The following is a 19,909-nucleotide window of genomic DNA, read 5'->3' as shown; positions in this document are numbered from 1 at the left end:
GCCTACTGACAGCTTTTATGAACAGCCTGGCTGAAATCAGATTTGCTTAAGGGGAGTCATAATTTTATTTCTTAAATTACATTCATTCTTTCACACTGGAGTTGGCATATACCTACACACCCCAGGCCTGGTTTCCACCCCATCCCATCATGTCCCACTTTCAACCGAGGCCCCATATCATCACACTGTGAGGACAAAAATCAGACCCTTTCCTGGGATGGAGAGCTATAGCCTACCCAGGGGCTGAAATCAGCTTTAGGACCAAGAATAAGGTACAGTCAGCCCACAGGCCCAAGAGGAGAGTTTTGTTTTGTTTTGTTCCCTTGTTTCAGGATTTGGTTGTCCTCAGAGAGAAAAACTAGTAAGAAGAATCCATGCATAATGAAGTTTAGCATCTGTGATCATGGAGCCTGATCAATTGTGAAATGTAATCAATCCCAATGTGCCTTGTCTGGGAAACAAATGTGTTAACTAAAGGGGGGTGGTCCGTGTATCACTGAGAGGAAAGGAACTTGGAGGATCCATGATTTGTCATGTGGTTTCCCCCCCCCCCCCCGTGCTGTCCAGGGCAAAGGGGCCCATCTGGCTGACAGGAACATCCGCTCTGCTTGACAGGCAGGCCCGAGAGGAGCCGGAGCATCAGGCAATCATAACTCACCGACACGAGCCATTAAGTATCAGCCTGCTCATCTCTGGCAGAGTCCTTGCTTACTACGCAGTCTTCGGATGAGAGTCATTCATTTCCCACGTGCGCAGGCCTCCCACCAATGGACATGAGGTTCTGGTTTTCTCAGAAGTTACAGTTCTCCCTGGTACTAATGAGCTAATATTCTGGCTTATTCATCAGTCTCTTGAGAGTTTGCACAGCCTGGGCGGGTCCCTGACCTCTGAGGCACCAACCAGATATAGCTGCTGCCTCTCAAAGTGGAGGACACGTTCCTGGGACCTGGTGAGCTCCTGTGCTCCCTCCGTCTTTCCTGCTCTTGATCCCCACTTTCTCTTCTTTCTCTTCATCTTTTTTTCTTCTGCTGCACCCACCTCCTCTCTTTCTCTTCCTCGGTGTCATGTCTCTGGTATGAATCATGACATAGCATTCTTGGTTAAGCTAACGGATTTTGGAGCCTGTGGGGTTTGAGTGCTGGTTCTGTCATTTAGTAGCTGTGGGCTCTTGGGCAAGTTATTTTAAGGTCTTGGTGACTCATTTGCAAAATGGGAATAATAACACTTGCCTCGTAAGGCTGATACCAGGATGAAATAAATCAGAGCAGCCCCTGGCACTGGTGGGTACTTACTCACTCAGTGTCAGTTAAGTGACAAATCCTGGGTGCCTGCCACGTGACACATTTGTGCTGAGGGTTTGTATAGATGGTTGGGAGACAGAGACCTGCCTCCAGGGCACATGTAGGAAGAATGGGGAGGAGGAGGCAGGGACATCAACAGGTCATTTCAAAGTATGCACTTACCTGATGCTGGCTCACAGTGAGGGGTGATGTCCCCTGGGGACATTTGAGTCTCAATGCTGTCTGTCTTTTCACTGCCACATGGGTCACTGCCTAGTGCCAAGAGGTACACTATATGGGTCTAGGAGCCTTATGTGGGAGGGCGTTTGGGAGAGGAGTGACACCTACAAGGAGAGGCTCAGAGGGCATGGGGAATGAGGTTTGTGTCTGTTGCAGACTTTCAGACGTGCCTCTCATTGGGTGTTTGGGGCTGTTCCCCACATTCTGTACCAGTCATTTGATGAGACGTTCAGAGGTTCCTTCTTGGTTTATGGCTCCTGCAGTCCTGGTGGCCTGCAAATGGAAAGGTAGGTGTGTTGGTGAAGATGTGAATGTAGCACAATCCTGATGAATCAATGACTCCTGTACTGACAGTGGTCTGATTGCTGAGGTTGGAAGTGCCCAGGAGACCTGATGTCCTAACCAAGAATAAAGAAAGAGATAAGATTGTCTCCTTAGAGGTATGGGAAGGGATCCATAAATGTCACCGCTATTCCTTCCCAGGGGCTTTGCAACCTGTTGCCCTGAGTGTCCCACTAAGGGGATTGCTATTGAAGTCTGCTCTCTGAAGACCATTGTCATATTCTACTCTTTTCTCTTTCATCAGATGCATGGATTTGGTGTCTTTGCTAATAGGTGTCACACTTCTAAGCAATTTAAAAAGTTAAATTAATTTCTTTTTGGAACAGGTGAAGAGTTGGCGTGCATTAAAGTCAAAAGGTACTGAAGAATATACAGAAAGTTTCTCCTGCTCCCTCTTTAACCACCTGGTTCCTCTCCCCAGGGCAATTAGTGTTAGCAGCTTCTTGTGAGACTGTCAGATCTTTAGATAAAAGAGACCAGGATTTATAAGATTTCTATTAATTCAACATTTCTTTATTGAGCACCAACCAGGTGCCAGGCGGTAGAGGAGAACAACAGGGAATGGTCTCAGTTCTCTGAGATCCCATGGCGCACTAGGGGCGGAGGCCAACAATTATAATCTGATTTTATTAAAGGAGAAATAGAGAGAGGAAAATAAGCCAATAATGGAGACAGAGGACCGTCTGTAACCCACCTTTTGGATTTTCCAGGCCACCACAATTGGAGCGCTATAGAATTCATTTCTTCCCTGGTAAATGAGCTTTTGACTCTTTCTCTTAACTTAGTCTCATAGAATTGAAATCTATTTTGGATCATCTGCTAATTAAAAAAAAAAAAAACAGCTTTACTGAGATACAGTTCATGCAACACAAAATTTACCTTTTAAAGTGTACAATCTCTCATATTCTCCTACACTAGAATCATGCATTAACAAGACAATCAATTTTAGAACCTTTGCCTTACCCTAAGAGGAAACCTCATACCTCTTTATTATTACCCACAATCTCCCCATCCCCCCAGCTACTGGCAAATCTATCTCTATAGATTTGCCTATTCTGGACGTTTAAATGGATATACATGGAGTTATGTAATATATAGCCTTTTATGTCTGGCTTCTTTCATTTAGCATCATGTTTTCAAGGTCCACCCATGTTGTAGCGTGCACAAGAGCTTTGTCTGCCTATGATGGCATAATACCCCACTGTGTGGATAGACAACATTTCGTGTATCCATTCATCAGTTGATGACATTTGGGTGGTTTCTATGTTTTGGCTATTATGAATAATGCTGTTATAATCATTCATGTACAAGTGCTTTTTTGAAAACTTGTTTTTAATTCCTTTGGGTGTGTACCTGGGTGTGGAATTGCTGAGCCATAATGTAATTTTATATTTAACTTATTAAGGAATCACCAAATGGTTTTCCACAGCAGCCACACCATTTTACATTTTCACCAGCAGCACATAAGGGTTATAATTTTCTCATTTTCCTGCTTTTAAAATTGGACTTTTCTCCTAGATGCTCCTTCTGGAATCATCTACTTCGCTGCTCACTCTGCTGCCTGTGGACTCACCTCAGGCCTCAGCCCCTACTTACCTGGTGGCTGACCTAGACAGAATTTGTAAATCATGTTTATCTTTTTTTTTTTTTTTTTAAAGATTTTATGTATTTATTTGACAGAGAGAAATAGATCACAAGTAGGCAGAGAGGCAGGCAGAGAGAGAGGGGGAACCAGGTTCCCCACTGAGCAGAGAGATTGATCTCAGAGCCTTGATCCCAGGACCCTGAGATCATGACCTTGATCCCAGGACCCTGAGATCGTGACCGAAGACAGAAGCTTAAACCACTGAGCCACCCAGGCACCCCTATTGTGTTTATCTTTAAACTTTACATGTGAGAGCTACAGGCCATCACACCTGTATTCATGTCTGGAGAATGGAAGAAAAGATCTTGGGAGGCAGAGAAAGAGAGGTCAGGTGTATATAGTAGTTGTACTAAGTTCCCTTTTGACCCCAAGGCAGTGACTAATTGCTTCTTTTTTTAGTTTCCCCACTTAAGGGAGGACTGAGTGGGCTCTAGGTGAGTCCAGTGGGCTGGAGAGAGAGAACTAGGGAGCCAAGGACAGAGAGAGGGAAGCAGAAGGTCAAGGACTTTGTCCAGGGTTAAGCCAGGAAGATTTGGAGGCCAGGTGGTATCTAGAGGGCACAAAGGTGTCAGCAGCAAGCCAGGAACCCCAGAGCTAAAAAAAAAAAGAGGACAAAGCATGCTCCATACCAGGGGAGGACAGGTAAGCCAGGACTGACCATGCAGCCTCAGCAGAGTGCTTCACAGAGGCTGCTGGATCTTGAGCCCTGCTTGACCTAATCCCAAGCTATGGGCTGCTGGCTTTGCAGATGCAGAGGTATTGCAGATGTTGGGAAGGAAGACTTCTATTACTCCTGGCAGAGGCAGAGGGAGGGGATCTAGGGTGCTGAGGATTAGGAAGTGTGACCCTTAGGGAGGGTGGTGGCCCTACTCTGCATTCCTGCAACCTCCAGTCATTCAGCCTTCAGTTGTGCTGTGTGGCTATCCAACAAAGCACTGACTGGTTGGGAAGTGGAAAACGTAGTCATTCCAGCAGCCTTGGAAGCTGGGAAGCTGGGAAGCCTCAGAAGCCAATAGATAGAGGTTGATGCCAAGGTGCAGACCTGTTCTGGCTCACCTGTACGTGCAATGGTAATTGACATACTTATGTACCTTTCACTGTTCTAGGCACTTTACATGTGTTGATCCATTTAACCCTCAGAAACCTCTGATTCGGGTGCTCTAATAATGCTAGTTTTCCAATGAGGAAAGTGAGGCACAGAGTGGTTAAGCAAGAGCTCCCTAAGACCCAGCTGGTAAATGCCAGAGCAAGGGTTTGAACATAAACCTGGACAGTCTGCTTCCAGGGTGTGTAGTTTTTTGTTTTTGTTTTTGTTTTTATTTTGTTTTGGGGGGAGAGAGAGAGAGAAAGAGAGAGAGAGGGAGAAAGAACAGGGGTGGGGAAGGGCAGGGGGAGGAGGAGAGAGAGAATATCAAGCAGGCTCCACACTCAGCATGGAGCTGGATGAAGGGCTTGATCTCACGACCCTGAGATCATGTCCTGAACCAAAATCAAGAGTCGACGCTTAATGGACTGAGGCACCCAGGTGTCCCTGGAGTGAGTAATTTTAACCACTAGGCTATGCTGCTTGTGTCTTTGAACCTTTGTTGTCTCTTTCCCCTGTCCCTTCCAAGGTCCTGAGGAACCAGGGTCCACTGTCTCCTAGATGTGGCTGAGATTGTTCCTCCTCTGCTGCCTTGGCCAACATCCCTCTCCGCCACAATTCTACAGACTCTAGATCTCTTCATCTATCTCTTTTAGCCACCGCCCCCCGCCCTCCACTCCCGCCATTTTTCCTTGTCTAAGCTTATCTGATTTAGCAAAATACAAACACAAAACTGAAAAAGCAAGCAAAGAAAAATCACAAAATTCCAAAACTGGAATGCCCAGTTACTACTGTGTTTTAGAGAACCAGCGAATGATTTTGTAGTGTAATTATGTTCCAGGGGCATACTTATGTTTGGGAAATACTTGTGCTACATAATTTTTTGTTGTCTCTCTCAAGTTAAAGTATAACTAGGGGCGCCTGGGTGGCTCAGTGGGTTAAGCCTCTGCCTTTGGCTCAGGTCATGATCTCAGGTTCTGGGATTGAGCCCCGCATCGGGCTCTCTGCTCAGCAGGGAGCCTGCTTCCCACCCTCTCTCTCTCTGCCTGCCTCTCTGCCTGCTTGTGATCTCTGTCAAATAAATATATAAAATCTTTAAAAAAAATTAAAGTATAACTAGCAGTTCCGTGTTTTATCTGACAAACTTACTCTGTTTTTTGGGCTTTGTGTTGGGGTCACATGTAGATGAAGAGTTGCTGTTGTGAACACTTCCTCCTCCAGATAGTCCCCAGAATGTTCAGTGTCTATCCATCTTATTATGATTCCTGGGGGACCCTGCCATTAGAAGATGGGTGTGGTGAAAAAATAATGAATACTGTTTTTCTGAAAATAAATAAATTGAAAAAATTTAAAAAAAAAAGAAGTCTCTATTAGGGACGCCTGGGTGGCTCAGTTGGTTGGGCGGCTGCCTTTGGCGGGTCATGATCCCAGCATCCTGGGATGGAGTTCTGCATTGGGCTCCTTGCTTGGCAGGGAGCCTCCTTCTCCCTCTGTCTCTGCCTGCCACTCTGCTTTCCTGTGCTTGCTCTCTCTCTCTCTCTCTCTCTGATAAATAAATAAATAATATCTTAAAAACCCCCATATGCTTATTTAATCTTATTTCTCTATTTCTGGATTTGAAGACATAGCCTTACCAATCCCAGAGCAGATGAATGTTTATGAGCCCGTGCTTTAAAACCACACCACAGAGTTTTTGAAATTCTGAAGATGTGCTGTTTACTGATCTTCTTCCTCTCCTTCCATTATGCTTCTCTATTTGCTCCCCTTTAAGAAAGAATTTTCAGATTAGTTTTTTTCTGAATCTCCTTTTGGAAGACCCATGCCAGCTTTCCACCAAGTTCATCTTCTTCAGGTGTCCTATGATCTCACATACAGATTCTATCAACATATTTGGAATAAAAGTCAGGCCCATTGCTCTTTGGTTCTTTGGCTCCTCTGTAGGCTTTTATAATAGGTCCTACATTTTGGCCAACATTTCTGCAATTTCACCCTTCAGAGCTCTTGGATGGATGCCATATAGTCAGCAGGATTTATTTACACCTAATTTTTCAATTAGGTCTAGACTGTCTCTACAACCCATGTCTTGCATGCTTCAAAAGATACTTTGAGGGGTAGAAAATTCTCTCCTGACCTTTCCCATCTGCTTGAAGTTGGCTGTCTAGTTTGGGCCTATAGTAGATCCTAGAAGAATCAAAGATGTAAAAAATATGGTCCCTGGCAACAAATAGCCTATAGTCTGGGAAGGAAGATGATAAAGTTAAAAAATCTTTCAGCGGCAAATTACAGAAAAATTAGCTAGAGGTGGATTAAACAAATGAGTTTTATTTATTTATTTATTTATTTTTAATAATAAGTAGTCTGAGGGCAGGTGAATCCTGATGTTGGTTTAGCTCTTCAACAATGTCCTTAGGGACCAGGCCCCATAGGTCCATTTTTAGTTATTGGTTTCTCATCTTTGTGCTCTTTGCCTCATGGCCACAAAATAGCTGCTGTGGCCCCAAGCATTATGCCCCTGCTTGAGGCTGGAACAAAAAGGAAGAGTAGGACACCACCTGTTTCTGTTTCTGTCATTGGGAAGAAGCACCTCCCACCCTACCCCTGCCACTTCTCCCAACCAAACATACGAGACTTGAGCTCATCTATCATTGGCTACAACACATGTCATATGGCCACCCAAGCAGTAAAACAGGCTAGGCTAGGAACATGAGTGTTTAGGCTTTTCAGACTCTTTGGTGGAGGTAGGCAAGGTTGGGAATGGGTGTTTGTTTAGCTAATGAATAGTATTCTCCTTGGAAGGGAAGCCATAAAAACATGCCAATGCCACTGACAGCCTAAGGCAGTTTCAATGCCAGAGGAGTAGCACAGATTCAGACCCAGCAAATCAGTTATTCCCCTAGCTTCTTGCTTTATGTGGAGTTTAGAAGGAAGACAGTTGCTCATGAACTGAGATAGCCATGGAACTTAAGTTGCAGCAGGAAGGCTCGATGAGATTTAGACGTTGTTGGGTTGAGGACATTCTAGGTCAGAGAAATAATGGAAAGGACTAGAGACGGGGACACAACTGTCTTGAAGGGCAGTGAGCATGGAGTGTGAGATCAAGTAGAGTAGAAATGTACCCAAAGGATTGATTTTGGTTAATTTTCCCGAAGCTGCACTCTTGAGTTTTTCAGAAGCTGCAGCTTGCCTTACATGCATGGAGAAGAGTAAGCACTGTGTATGGAGAAAGTTCCCAGCAAAGTTCTCTTCAGATGCATCGTGTTTCCCAACATCCTCTGCATGGGCTCTGAGCAAGCCCATTTTTGATCTGCTCATGCTGAAGAGCCTCTTTGGCCCCCACTCCAGTTACTGTCCACCTGGTCCTTCTTTCTGAAGCCCACCCTCTACTTCTTATCTTTGTACTCCTTTGCATCTCTGGAATGGTTCCATTGCTTTCATCTACTTCGAGATGTTGTCCTTTGTGCTCAGATGTTGGCAGTTATGTTTCCTCTCTACACTTGACCTTTTTTTGGACATTAACAATCCTTCCACACTCATTGAGCTCTTGACAACTGATGACCTCGGGCTTCATGATTGAAATCTAATCCGGGCCACCATCCTTGACCCAACCCTACAACTAAACTTGGTCAAGCTATTATCCAGTCTTGTTCTTCATTCAGTAAGCATAAAGTAGTCATGGAAAGCCTTGGTTGGGAGAAGTCAGTAAAAGACATGTTAGGAAGCTCTCCATGACAGTGGCATTTAGAAGAGGTTGTGGGGAGGAGATCCAGTGGTGAGCAGAACAGTCAGGAGGCTGCTGCAGTAACTTATAAAGATTTGGACTGGGCAGGGGCAGGGCACATCCCTGATATCAGAAAAATATGAAAGGATGTGTCAGTGGCATTCGGGACATGATGATTTTGGTTTGGGAAGAGAAGAAGAAGCACAACAGGAAGCCAGTGTTTCTAGTGGGAACTGTTATTGGGAATAGCAGACGAGGAACCATTGAACCAGGTTTTGTTTGGTTCGTTTTTAAGAAGATGAATTTGGCTTTGGGCAAGCTTCGTGTGGAGTGGCAGCAGGGTTTCTAGGGGAAGACAGTGTGGGAGTTGAGAAAAGGATCCTGGTGAGAAGGAAAACTTGTAGGTGTTCACTGGGAACAGCAAGAAAGAGGGGTTAGGAAAGAGCAGGGAGAAACAAGGATGGTGGAAGGTCAGGAAGGGGAGGGCAAGTTGGAGAAGTAGTTGCAGGCAAGTAGAATATGTGAGGGTCTGAGAAACCAGAATAGGAGAGTTTCAAACCTGAGGGAATGGCCAGCCATGGCAGCCCACAAGCCTCTTCCCTCATAAGGTAGAGCATTCAAGTCCTTTTGCTGGGTCCTTATCACTTCTAATTTCAGTCCTGTCCTCATGATAATTAAGAACCTTTTCCCGCTCATCAGTTTTCTCCCTTGGGGTGCTTATTTTTACAAAGATAGTTTTCCAATACATTTTAACCTTAGTTAATTCTGAGTTTTTTTTTGTTTTTTTTTTGTTTTTTTTTTTTGGTAAAACAAGGGCAGAACCTCTTATGTGGCCGAACAGCAGTGCTGTGACATTTGGTTGCCTTGTAAGGCTTTCGTTTGTTTGTTTTTGCTTCTTAAACATTTTTCCTGGACTTCCTGAGAGATGCTAGTGAACATTCTTCAGGATTCCTGTGACCTTTTTCCTTCTTTCTGTACTTAGCAGCTCATTCTTGTATTTTCCTAGTTCCTACTGAAAGCCTGAGGTGTATCTTACTATGGATTTCTTTTCTCTCTGGTTGTTGGAGTTAATTTTGTGTTACAATGTTAACAGCAGCTAACATTTGTAAAGTGCTTTACAATTTACAAAGCACCTCGCATACATTTTCTTATTGTATCTTCACAGTAATTCTGTGAAACAGTTTAGGTACAATTGTCCTTGTTTTACCAATGAGGCCTCTGAAGACTCCGACAGTAATAGAAGGGGCCCTAGTGATTAAGATCCTTGACTTACTTTCCTTCCTCCCTTCTTCCCTCCCTCTCTTCTTTCCTTCCTTCCTAATATCACATTTTTTTCCTTTAAAAAAAGAAGAAAGACAACATGATCATTTGAGGAAATTTGGAAAGTCCACAAAAAAATAAAGAAGCAGATATACATTGTTATCTACTCCACTGTCCAGGAAATGCTACTGTCAGTACTTTGTGGTGTTTCTTTCCAGTCCCATTTCTATAGATTGGTGAAGATTTAACATGATTAAAAGTTAACCGCATCTTGATGTTTGAGCCTGACTTTTAAGTGTAACATTATATTGTGCACATTTCCCCTTGCCATTTGACTATTTGAAAATCGATTCTAGCATGTGGATATTATAATAATCCATGTAACCATTCCCCTCTTGCAGGACCTTGGAGTTGTTTCCATTTGGGGCTTGTACGAAAACACTTGTGATGAACATATTTTATACCACAAACACCTGTCTGAACATCTGTGTTCTAAGAGTAAGGAAGGAAGGGCTGCATGAAAGAGCCTATCGCTCAACCATATTCCATAGATGTACTAGCTTTTATCCAACAAGAAGCCTATCTTACCACACCTTTGCCAGCATTATTATATTTTAAACCAATTATTAGTTTTATGGATGAAAAACAAAGTCCCATTGTTTTGTTTTATATGTCTTTGTAAATAGCTTATGAGACAGAACTTTTCCCATTTGTTATCTGTTTCCTGTTAGAGAGTCTATCGTATTTTCACTTTGTTATTGATATTTAAGGTTTTATGTGAGTTAAATGGCTCCCTAATTCTTGATGCTCCCCCAGACACCATTCATGTTGTCTTCCCCCACCATAGAATCCATGCTGAAAAGGGGATTTCAGCCTACTATTAGAGGAAAACATAATAAACTGAATCAACTCATATAGAATGCATATGATGTATAGGTCCCCTTCTCCAAACAGCCCTCTTAGGGCCTTGTACCTGGCACATACCATGTAAAGGTAAAAATAGGTGCAAGTATGCTATAGATACTTGTGGAATGAGTAAATTCATGTGGTTCCAAGGGATTAAATCAGATTAGGATGAGGATGGAAAGGGAGAACTCAGTTGCTCAAGGACGGGATGAGCTACAAGCAGTGATGAGATGTCCAGGTAGGGACATCCTGGTCTAAGAGGGACTCTAGTACCATTTCAGGGACTGGAATAGATCATTCCATTGGCCCAGAGGTTTCCTCTCTGCCCATTAATGTAGTTTGAGACATTATACAAAATGTCTTGGTACCTTTGTTCTAGGTCACAAATGGCAAACAGATTTCATCCCATGTGCCAGTTCCTATGGGCTGGTCGTGGTTGCCTGTAGGGCTGGTCGAGTAATATTATGCTGCTGTACTGGGTTCTGCAGAGCAGAACACTGTGATTTAGCAATAATGTCTTCCATGGGGCCTGGAGCAGGAAGGTTCATGTCTGTGTCACCTTTGTCTTTTATTTTTTTTTAAGACTTTATTTATTTACTTGTGAGAGAGAAAGAGAATGAGAAGGGGGAGGATCAGAGGGAGAAGCAGACATCCTGCCCAGCAGGGAGCCCAATGTGGTACTTGATCCTGGGACTCCAGGATCATGACCTGAGCCTTAACCAACTGAGCCACCCAGGTGCCCATGTGCCATCTTTGCCTTAAGGAATCCCTCCAACCCTGTCTCCGGATCCTGCTTACTCATCTTGATGTTCTTGGAGATTTCCCATTTTGAATCAAGTTATTCTCTCCTCATTTGTTAGATTTGATAGTTGAAAATCACTCTTGCTCTCTCAGTTCCTGACTGGCTCTAGCTCTTGGGAGTCCCCTTAGGGAAGAGCTTGCATGGGACTGTGTTTTGGATGTGGATGATTTTTTTTTTTTTAAAGCAAATTTATTGAGGTATAATTGACATATCATCATATCATAAAAACTCATTATTTAAACTGTATAATTCAGTGGTTTCAAAATATATTCACGGAGTTGTGCAACCATCACCATAATCAATTTTTTTTTTAGATTTTTTTAAATTTATCTATTTGACAGAGAGAGATCACAAGTGGGCAGAGAGAGAGGAGGAAGCAGGCTCCCTGCTGAGAAGAGAGCCTGATGCGGGGCTCGATCCCAGAACCCTGAAATCATGACCTGAGCCGAAGGCAGGGGCTTAATCCACTGAGCCACCCAGGTGCCCCACCATAATCAATTTTATAACATTTCCATCACTCTAAAAAGAAGCACCCTCCCTTCCCAAACCATCCCCTTCTCTAGCCCTAACAGCAGTAATCTGCTTTCTGTTTCTATAGATTGGTCTGTTCTGGACATTTCATATAAATGGAACCATACAGTATGTGCTCGTGACTAGCTTCTTTCACCTGGCATAATGTTTCCAAGGTTTATCCATGCCATGTTGTAGCGTGGGTGAGTACTTCCTTATTTATTAGTGCCGAATCATATTCTGTAGTACGGACAGATCACATTTTATCTATCAGTTCATCAGTTGATGGTCATTTGGGCTGTTTCCACCTTTCAGCTTTTGAGGGCAATGTTAGCATGAACATTCATTACAAGTTTTTGTACAGGAGTGTATTTTCATTCCTTCTGAGTAGGTAATCCTGTGCTTAACCTTTTCAAAAGCTACCAGACTGTTATCCTAAAGTTGCTGTGTCATTTAACATTTCCATCAGCATTTCCTGAGGGTTCTATTTTCTCCACATCTTCTCCAAGACTTATTTGTCAGTCCTTTTGACTATAGTTACCCTAGTGGGTGTAAAGTGGTATCTCATTGTGGTTTTGATTTGTATTTCCCTGATGACTAATGATATTGGATATGTTTTCATCATCTTATTTGTTATTTATGTATTTTTATTTTTTTAAGAAATGTCTGCTCAGATTCTTTGCCGAATTTTTAATTGGGTTCTTTGTCTTTTTATAATTGCATTATTAGGGTTCTTGATATATATCTTGGATGTAAATCTCATCAGATAGATGATTTGCAAAATTTCTCTCCCCTTCCATGGGCTATCTTTTCATTTTTTTTTTTTTAAATTTCAGTATCTTTTCATTTTCTTGATGGTGTCCCTTGAGGTACAAAAAATTTTTGATGGTATCCAGTTTACATATTTTTTGTTGCTTTTGGTGCCGTGTAAGAGTGAATTTGAGTGAATTTTTGGTGCGAGTAGGAATCCAAATTCATACTTTGCATGTGGATAAACAGTTGCCCAGCATCATTTAGTGAAAGATTATTATTTCTCCATTGAATTATCTCAGAACCCTTGTTGAAAATTGATCGACTATATATATGGAGGAACTCATAATTTTATTCCATTGGTCTATATGTCAGACATGGGTGACATTTAAATTTACTCCCACATTCAGGGATTCTGGAAATTTATACAGACTCCTACTATATGAAGTTAGAGAATTTGTTCTTCGATCTCTCTACAAAGTTCAATCCGCCACACTTTGATGAAGTTTGCAGTAGGCAGACTGATGTTTACTTAATAAAGCTTTGGAATGCCTTTGTTTGCAAGCTCTGCAACAGAACGACTCAAGGTGACTTGAGAAATATGGAAACTTAATTGTTTCTTATAATAAAAAATCCAGAGGCTGGTGGCTCTAGGATTAGTTCATTTAGCAGCTCAGTGTTGATAGTACTGTGCTCAGTATATCTACAGTTCTCTTGTTCTTTTCCTCATGCAAGTTGGTGGCTGTAGGTACAAGCATCAGGGTCTCCTATAACTGTACCCAAGGCAAGAAGGAAGGGAGGTTTTTGTTTTCACAGATTCCTCTGTTCTATTAAGAAAGAAAATCTTCCAGGGGGTCAGGCTTCTACCCTGTGTGACCAAGACTGAACCACACAGTCAACTCTAACCACAGTAAGGTAGGGAAAGTGAATCCCAACTCTTAGAAATTAAGCAAAGAAGGCAAAGGGGGGGGGGAAAATGGATGGAAATGACAACTACCAATGTCTACCTTCTGATTTGGCAGTAGTTGAAGGGGTTGGGATGCATGTGGGAGGGGTGGGGGCAGGGTGGGGTGGAGGGGGCAGGATAGGAGAGATTCCACTGGGTTGAGAACTGGAGCCATCAGTTCTCCCTCTTTACATCAATGATATAAACATTTGGATTGAAAAGTCTGGAAATATATGCGGAAAAGTGAGATGGCAGGCAAGAGAACTGGGAAAGAACACCAAATCTGGGAAGTCCAGAGACAGGGGTCAAAGAGGTAGAAAAGAGTCAAGACTGAAAGCTGAGCAAGAACTAATGAGACTCAGAGCAATTCCTTAGAACCCCACCTGGCATGGAGGCTGGTTTCTGTAAGCTGGCAGGCACAGGATGTTAGTGGCTGGGTCTGGTGGGAAGACCCAGGAGCAAGGTCACCATTTGTGCTGAGCACTCTGTCAGACAACACAAAGATGTCTAGGGCTATCTCCTGTCTTCAGGAACTTTTAATCTCATCATTTCCCCAGTGAACAACCTTGCCAGCTGTGAAAAAGGAGAGGCCATTCCTGTCTTACACAGGCTGGTTCTCAGGGTAGCAAGAGTTCATGTCCTGCCTCAAACTTATAAGCCAGGGAAGCTCAGCTCCCCTGGTACCAGTTCTTAACCCCAGGCCACTACTTTTTAGGTAATGCCCATGACTAACATTTATTGAACACTTACTCTTTGTATAATTTTAATCACTTTTTATTACTAAAGTTTTTCTTTTCTTTTTTTTTTCTTAAGATTTTACTTTTATTTATTTGACAAAGAGAGACACAATGAGAAAGGGAACACAAGCTGGGGGAGTGGGAGAGGGAGAAGCAGGTTCCCTGCTGAGCAAGGAGCCCAATGTAGGGCTCCATCTCAGGACCCTGAGATTATGACCTGAGCCCAAAGCAGACGCTTAACCAATAAGCCACCCAGGCACACTTATTGCTAAAGCTTTCAATCACTCAATGGAGCAGATAGTTTGTTATCATCCTCATTTTATACATGAGAAAACTGAGTCTCTGAGAGGTCAGTCAACTTTCTTAAGGTCATACACAAGGTCAGGTATTTCATTTCAGGCAGTCTGATGACAACGCAAAGGGGAGGGCAGCACTGCCTCCTAGGAGTCAACACCTTTCTGTGGAAGAGATTCTTGTGTATCCAAGAACAGGGAGGGTTGATGCTGGAGAAGATATGCTGATCCTATGCTGTGCAGTCCTTGCCTCTCGGTGCCTGTTTCCTCATGTGTGAAATGAGATGATCATCTGATATTCTCTAGGTCCCTTCTGGCCTGGAGGTCTGTGAGCAGTCTTTTAGAAGGCAGGGCAGCCATGGCTGATGCTTGGATGAAGTTAAACTCCTTCTAGCTCTTAAATCTTAGCTGCACCGAATCCTCATAGTCACAGTGACAAAGAGCCTCCAGTAAAACCCCCAATCATCTCAAATACTGTTGACAGGAACAAGGAGGATTCCCATGGGAGGACCAGGCACCGGGGTGGGGTGGGGGAGGGTGTGATAGAACTGGAAACAATATGTGTCTCTCACGATTCCTTTTCCTTAGGAAGAGGCAGATGTTGCAAGCAGATCAGTTCATTATAACTGTATTTACTGCATTGATTTCCATTGCTTTGATAAGGAAACTTTCCAGCAGGAGAGGCAAGTTGCCTTGGGACCTATAAATCTTGCTAGCACAGCCCTGGTCTTCTCAGGACAGAGCAGCCAGTGTGTTGGTTTCTTCTCCTATGAAGAGGTAGCTCTGATTTGTAGAATGGAAAAGAAGGGCTCAGGGCCCTGTAGTGGGAGGTTCCAGTCCTGGAGTCTTGGTCTTGGGAACCTCCACAGGTGAGGATCTCAGCTTCCCAATCTGTGGATGCAAAATGCTATCGCTAGCAACATGTTGCACCACTAACCTTGAACAAGATACTTAACCTCTGCGGAGTAGGTTTCTTCATCTGTGAAATGAGGATAATACGAGTACTTATAGAATTACTGTGATGAGTAAATGAGTTATTCTATATAAAGCAACTGGTTCATGGTAAGGCACTATAGAAATGTTGGTTCCAAACATGTTTCCTTGGTGAGCCTCAAAGCTTCCTGAGGGCAGGGATCTTGACTACCTGATATAACACCACAACCACAGTGTAGGCTGCAGTGCAGGTTTATAATAGAGCGTCACATATATTTGTTGAATAAATGAAGAATGAATGAGAGTGCTTTGCAAACTGGTAAGTGCAACTTAAGAGAGTTGCAGAATTATTATCTATGGTAGTTCCTGGTTTCTCGGGATTATCGGGTAGCTCAGAAACGAGGATACAGAACATTCTGGGTCTGGTTCATTGGTCTGATGCTTCCTGTTAACTCCTTTCAAGGTCTTGGGGACCAAGCACTGTTATTAGTCAGGGTCTTGAAGGCATAGGTCAGTTGAGAGGGAGGAGGCAATGGCTCAGTATTATAGACTCAGTGTATACCTTTGGCCAAAAAACTCCTTTGTTTGTGAAAGCAGGCATTGGCAATGCGAAATCTCCCCATTTGTCAAGTTGGTCTTTACGCAGCATAAAGAGTTTTGCAGGCAGTGTTTCCCACCTGCTTCTGGAAGCAGAATGACAAGGTTGAGGGGGCTGAGGCTCGTTGAAGGTCCAAAGCTGAGACTCAAACCCAGGTCTCCTGACATCAGTCCAGGGACCCTCCTGATTATCACACTGGTGTTGCTTGTAGAGGAGGGGCTGGCTAGAGTTCTGCCTCTTATAAGATGTGTGTGTGTGTGTCCTCGGACAAGTAACCTTTCTCTCTACAAAATGAGAACAGCAGAAAAACCTACCTCTCAGGATTGTAGCAAGAATTATATGAGGTAGTGTGGGAAAAGAGCTTAAGTCAGAACTTGACATGAAGAACATAATCAAGCTTTTGCCCCCCCCCACTAGCCCGTAGTGCCGTCTGTCATGTGCTAACAGTATGGAGAGAGATGGTGCACAAAGGGAAGGGTGGGGCAATCCTTGCCTTCCCTTAGCAAATATTTAATTGAGGGCCTCCTATGTACTAGGCATGACACCAGGCACCCGGGAGACAGTGGTGACCAAATGGCGCTGACATAGGTCCAGTGGGACTTAAAATCCAGCAAGAAAGGCAATCATTAATGGAATATCCACAGACAAAACAAGGCCTGCCCCCTCCTTGAGGCATATAAAAGACAGTATTTATAATACATACACAATTCTGGGGAAATGATGCCTAAGCTAAGATCTGAAGGATGTGGCAGGAATCAGAGGATTAAGAGCCTCGTTTCAGCCTCTTTAGGCTTGAGATATCTTGAAAGGTGTGCATGGTGAGCCAGACAGCCAGCTGGCTCTGTGATAACAGAGCTCAGCAGAGGGGCGGTGATGAAGGTGGAGATGTGGGGTCTGTCATCACACGGGTGGGATTCAACCCATGTAAAATGAGTAAAGAGCTCCAAGAAAGAGGTTGAGACCAAAGATACATGAGACCTGGTTCCTCCCGCTTTGGGGAGCTTGGAGTGCGGTTGAATGGGGGAGCGAGTTTCCACATTTGGAAAGTGGCTGGAGGCAGGTTGTCAGGAATGTAAACCCAGAGAGTGAAGAGACAGGTGGAAACCAGTTAGTTGAGGAAGGATGGAGAAGGATTTATCCTGCTAACTGGGGTTCATCAGGAGGAGAGACTGGGTGAGGCTATCACTGCAGAATGCACCCAAGATTTCTCTGTTGCCCCAGCAACAACCCCCAACAGGCTCTCCAGCACTGGCAAGAATTGATGGTGGCCAAGGAGTCAGCACCAGAGGCAGAGGGCAGTGTGAAAGCCTAGTGCCCTTGTGTGTATAGGTGCATGTACATGTGCATGTGTGAGTGTGTATGTGTACATGTGTTTATGAGCATCTTATCTACATAAAACAAACAAATTTTTAAAACCTCACTTTGAAACTTCTGATGTCTAAATAGTTTGAACTGTGTGTTAATGCCATGAAAGCGCAAAGCGCCCTCAATTTGAGAATGCTAATATCTCCTGCAGGTGCTGTTTTGGTTAAATACATTTTTCCCCCTCGGTGCTAAGTATGTTAATTTTTGGAAGTCTCTTATGCCTGGTTCAGATGTTTGTTTTTAGGTCACTGCTGGAGTTACCTGACTTAATGACAAAATGTATTTGCAAAACAATTCCTGAGGAGCCATGGCTTTTATTGGCATTAGGCAAGATTTCTTGTGGTCTTTCTTTCATTCCTTTATTCATCACTCATAATTTAAGCACTGATATGGGGGGGAAGGAGAAGTTCTAGGAAAGCTGGAAGGAAAAGGCTCAAGTGAGAGGGTCTGAGATACAGTGATGAAAGGGCTACAGCCTAGGAAAGAAAGAACAGAGAAGGGTACATGTCAATCACATATACCTAGAAGAGAGTACTATGTTGGGTTAAGTGCCACAGTGGTAGGTAAGAAATGAGATGCTTTCAGCTACAAATAACTAAGAGTGGAATAAACAAGGAGCTTTAATTTAACAAGAGGCTGAAAGAAGGCCATCATTTGTGTTATTTCCATCTAGTTCATCCAGGATTGTGGTTTATTCCGTCCTCTTGCTCAGACACTCTGCTTGTGTTTGGGATGCCTCATGGCCTCAATGTGGCTGCTACAATCACATGCTGGTAGGGTAGCATCCCAAGGAGGTGGGAATGGAAGAGAATTTCTCCTCAAAGCTCTTTCATTCCCTCTTTCTCCTGCTCTTAAAAGGTTACCCAGTCTTTGGGGTCCAGGTCAAATGCCTCCCACCCAGTCATCCCATGAAGATAGCCCACTTTTATCTAAATTTTGGTAGTATTTGATTTGTTCCACCTCGCTTCAGCATACACATAGTGTTTTGTGTTATAATTACTTGTGCTTGTGAGTAGATCTCGTTGGTCCCCTTTGAACACTCATGACAAGGAGATTGATAGTGAGGTACGGAAGGTTTAGGAAGCTTGCCCAAAGGTATCTAGCTGAACTGGGATCCAGGCCACGGCATACCCTGTCTATTTTGATTAAATAATGTGCCAGAGATTTTCTTGTGATTGGTCTGGTTTTCCCAAATAAAATCTGGTGGGAAAGGTACTAATGAAATATTCTGGTTAGTTGGTGAGTGACTGTTAATGTGCTATTGCTCCTCAGGTGTTTATGTGATTATGAGCTTTGTTTCATGGCATAAGTGCCTGCATACCTTTCACCACCACTTTCTCCTCTTGCCAACTTGCCAAATATGTAGTATGTGCTCAATAAAGAACTGTTGGATTGAATTGTACTCACACCCACATGCACATCTCCTCTTCCATATGCCTTCCTAATGGACTGGGGTAACAGGTTTTAACTTAAAATACTGGGATTGGAGGATGCCTGGGAGGCTCAGTTGGTTAAAGCCTCAGGTCATGATCCCAGGGTCCTGGGATCGAGCCCCACATCGGGCTCTCTGCTCATCAGGGAGCCTGCTTCCTCTTCTCTGTCCCTCTGCCTGCCTCTCTGCCTACTTGTGATCTCTGTCAAATAAATAAATAAAATCTTAAAAAAAAAAAAAAGACTGGGATTGGAACCCTGATGAGTAAACATGGTAATATATAATGGAAATGATAATTTATTAGCTTCTGGCCACCAACATTTAATTAATACTCCTGTAATACCATTTAGTGCCACTGGATACTCACCATGGAGGAAGGCCAGGCAACTGCAGGAAATATTAAAAAAAGATATAAACACTCAACTTTCTAGGATTCTCGTGGGCCGAGGCCCAGAGATGGATATTTGTCCTCATAGAGCCTTGCTGGCCTAATGGCTTACTCATCAAATATTTTTGATCCAGAATTTCCTTTTTCTGCAAAGTCTGTCTTTAAATGCACTGTTGGTATTACATTCTTTGTAGTGATTGCTCTATTTTCTTCTTTCTTTATCCACTGGTGTATCATTATTATCTGTACATCTACCCACCCATTCATCCATCTACTTACCCATCCATCCACTCACCCATCGATCCATTCATCCACCATTCCCTTGTCCACCCCTCCTGCCCTCCCTCGTTTCTTCCCTCCCTCCCTCCGTCCTTCCAACCCCCCCCCCCATCCCTCTGTCCCTCCATCCACCAATCCCATCCATCAAGACAGCTTGCGTTGAGTACTGTTTTTATATCAGGCATTGTGTCAAGTTCAGATCCTACACAATCTGATTCTCCCTTGCCTTATCTCCTCCCACTTGGTCCTTCACTCTACTGAGTACGATAGAAGTCTTCTTTTTATTCTTTTTTAAAGACTTATTTACTTATTTATTTGACAGAGAGAGAGAGAGAGACATTGAGAGAGGGAACACAAGCATGGGGAGTGGGAGATAGAGAAGCAGGCTTCCCGCGGAGCAG

Source organism: Mustela putorius, unplaced genomic scaffold (assembly GCF_011764305.1).
Source record: "Mustela putorius furo isolate JIRA1106 unplaced genomic scaffold, ASM1176430v1.1 tig00003983_pilon_pilon_pilon, whole genome shotgun sequence".
NCBI classification, from domain to species: Eukaryota; Metazoa; Chordata; class Mammalia; order Carnivora; family Mustelidae; genus Mustela; species Mustela putorius.
Note: the sequence above shows the minus strand (reverse complement) of the source record.